Below are 3,878 nucleotides of genomic sequence, written 5' to 3'. Positions count from 1 at the left end.
AGTTTCTCCTTGCATGCTATGAGGTTGTTCTTGCCATGTTTAGCTTCTATGCCATGTCTACTTGCGGGGTGTATGCTTAGTTTGTCATGCAATGCCTTGTGGTGAGTGCATCGAGCTTGCAAACATGCCTACGTGAATCTGTTTTGCCGTGTTCTAGTTTTCTGCTAAGTCAGAATTTGTTAACAAAACTTGCTATGTTCACGTGGTTGCCATTGTATTTTCTGATCCCTTTTGGCTTATGGTCAGTAAGGGACTTTTGTTGTATGCTTTGAGTAGCTTCATGCCATGTCTTGCTCTGCCATGATATGTTCCTGTAGCATGGTCTTATCGTGCTCTAAACATTGCTTACTGATGTTAATTCTTGACATGTTATTTTCTCCAAGTGTGTAACATGATATCTTTTGCACTTTTGCCATGATTATTTGAACCTGCTATTGTCTGAATTAGCCGTAGCTTAGTGTTCATCTTTTGTCAAGCATCTTGAGTGGATCACTAACATGTAATTTTTTGCTATGTTAGGGTGCAGTAGCTTGTTGTTCTTGATGCATTTAGATGGCCTCGTGCTGTTAATCGCAGCTTTGTGCCATTATTGTTTTGCTTGCCATTTGAAAACCGTGCATCCGATTCCGGTGATCTTTATATCGATTTCGACCGAAATCAAATCCTCTTTCCAGTGGCACTCTTGGTTTTCCAAGTTGATGCCAGGTTAAATCTTTCCTTTCCAAAACATGCATATGCATTGCATATCACTTCCCTCATATCATGCCATGTTTTGCATCATGTTGCTTGTGCATTGCACCATGGTTGATTGTGGTTCCCTTTGTTTGTGTTCTTGCTTTGGGTAGAGACGGGAGATAAGTACATGATCGAGGAACCCATTGAGTACGCTTACGAGGATCAAGCTAACGTCAACTCGGAGAACTTTGCACGCAAGATGACCATACCCTCGAAATCACTTCTATCTTTGCTTGCTAGATGCTCACTCTTTTGCTATGCCTATGCTACGATACCTACCACATGCTTTATCATGCCTCCCATATTGCCATGTCAAACCTCTAACCCACCTTGTCCTAGCAAACCATTGTTTGGCTATGTTACCGCTTTGCTCAGCCCCTCTTATAGCGTTGCTAGTTGCAGGTGAAGATTGGAGTTTGCTCCTTGTTGGAACATGTTTATTGTTGGGATATCACTATTATATCTTGTCTATTTTAATGCATCTATATACTTGGTAAAGGGTGGAAGGCTCGGCCTTATGCCTGGTGTTTTGTTCCACTGTTGTCGCCATAGTTTCCGTCATACCGGTGTTATGTTCCTTGATTTTGCGTTCCTTACACGGTTGGGTTATAATGGGAACCCCTTGACAGTTTGCCTTGAATAAAACTCCTCCAGCAATGCCCATCCTTGGTTTTACCATTCGCCACCTAGCCTCTTTTTCCCTTGGGTTCCGTGAACTCAAGTTTCATCTTTATTTTAAACCCCCGGGCCAGCGCTCCTCTAAGTGTTGGTCCAAACTAGAGCCCTTTGCAGTGCCCCCTCGGGGAAACTCGAGGTTTGGTTTTAGTTGTACGGAGTGCTCATCTGATGTGCCCTGAGAACGAGATATGTGCAGCTCCTATCGGGATTTGTCGACACATTCGGGTGGCTTTGCTGGTTTAGTTTTACCATTGTCGAGATGTCTTGTAACCGGGATTCCGAGCCTGATCGGGTTGTCTTGGGAGAAGGAACATCCTTCGTTGACCATGAGAGCTTGTGATGGGCTAAGTTGGGACACCCCTGCAGGGATTTGAAATTTCGAAAGCCATGCCCGCGGTTATGGGCAGATGGGAATTTGTTAATGTTCGGTTGTAGAAAACCTGAAACTTAACTTAATTAAAATGAATCAACAGAGTGTGTGGCCGTGATGGTCTCTTTTCGGCGGAGTTTGGGAAGAGAACATGGTCTCGTGTTATGCTTGAACGTAGGTTGTTCTAGGATCACTTCTTGATCATAGTTTCTTGACCATGCCTTGCCTTCTCTTCTCGCTCTCATTTGCGTATGTTAGCCACTATATATGCAAGTGCTTGCTGCAGCTCTACCTCATACTTTTACCCTACCTATAAGCTTAAATAGTCTTGATCGCGAGGGTGTGAGATTGTTGAGTCCCCGTGACTCACAGATTACTTCAAAACCAGATGCAGAGACCGATGATACCGCTCCAGGAGATACGACTAATCTCAAGTGGGAGTTCGATGAGGACTCAGGATGATACTATGTTTCCTTTCCAGACGATCAATAGTGGAGCCCAGTTGGGGCGATCGGGGACATTATGCATTTGGGGTTGTCTTTATTTTGGGTTCCTTAGTCGGACCTTGATTGTATCTGGATGATTGTAATGGTATATTTATGTTATTGTGTGACGTGGCGATTGTAAGCCAATTATATATCTCTTTTCTTATTAATACATGGGTTGTGTGAAGATTACCCCACTTTCGACATTGCTTACAATGCGTTTATGCCTCTAAGTTGTGCTTTGACACGTGGGAGATATAGCTGCATCGTGGGCGTTACACTCGGGTCCTCAGCAAGCGAACTAAGGGCGAGCGTCTTCGGAGTCGGCTTGGCCTTAGGGCTTGCCTTCCCCTGAGGCTGGGCCCCAGAGCCTCGGGGCGGGGGGGGGGGGGGGGGGGGGGCAACCCTAGCACAGGAGCACAGGAGGCAGCCTCGCCCTTCTGCACCAGAGTCGTTGCGACCACGATAGGTCGCTTGGCCTCGGTAGCTCCGGCGTCCTCTTTCTTCCTCTTCGCGGCCGATGTCAACCTGGCATCGAGATGGTTACATTGACTACCGCATAGCGATCAAAGGGCAAGGGCAGGGAAATACACTTACTGATCCTCGGCAACGTAATCCCTCTTCCTGCCCAGGAGCGCAAGCTTCCCACACACGGGCGTCGTCGCGCTCTCAGGGGCGGACGAACATGCGGCCGGCTCTGCGACGATGACGCCGGCAATGAGGTGGAGCCTCTGCCCTATGGAACCAGCGCCGACCTATCTTTCTTCAGGATCCACTGCCTCGGCCTCTTCCGGGGGTGCCCCCGGACCTCATGGTGACCCTAGTGGAGAGCGGCGACTCCTTGACTGGGTGCTCGCCAGCATCATCGTCATCGGAGAAGGCCCAGAGGAGCTCGCTCTGCCATGGGGGAGAGGTATCTTCCACCTCCTCCAAGGTCACCTCTGAGTCTGCCTTCTCCTCCTCCTCGCACTCGCCGGAGGACACCGGCACCGGGGAGCCCAGGGGCTGGGAAGACTTCAGCTGCACGAGCCTTTGCTCGTTGAAGACTGCCATGGCGGCGGACCACCTCTCCCCGTCCTCGAGATGGTACAACGGGAGATGGGTTTCTGGGGGCCGCCCTGGTCCTTCCCGAGCAAGGTACGCATGACCTTGCTTAGCTCCTCGTCAGACAAGGCGTCCGGGCGCAACCGGAGGTCGTCTTCCGCACCCTTGAAGCTCCACAAGGGGCGCAAGTGCGCCTGGAGCGAAGCCAGGTGTTGCGTCAGGAACTCCTTGACGATCCTGGCCCCCGTCAGCTGCTCCGTGTCCAGGTTAGCTATCATCTGCTCCAGCAACTGCTCCACCCGTGGGTCGGTGAGCTTCTCGGGAGTCCACCGGTCCAGCTTCGCCGTCAAGGCGGTCGGAAGCTCCAGCCGAGCGCGGGAGCGCTTGGCGCCCATGAAGATCCACTTGTTCCGGAAGTCTTCCACCTTCTTCCCAAGCCTCGAGATCGAGTTGTTGCCTTGAGCCGCGATGAAGCTGGCGCATCCAGAGCATTGTCCACTGTTTATCCGGGGGTAGAAGAAGTGGCAGTACAGCACAACGGAGGGCATCACCCCCACGAACTCCTC

The sequence above is a fragment of the Triticum urartu genome, chromosome 4A (assembly GCF_056163025.1).
Source record: "Triticum urartu cultivar PI428250 chromosome 4A, HENAU_Tu73, whole genome shotgun sequence".
Classification (NCBI taxonomy): Eukaryota; Viridiplantae; Streptophyta; class Magnoliopsida; order Poales; family Poaceae; genus Triticum; species Triticum urartu.
This window is presented reverse-complemented; position numbering follows the sequence as displayed.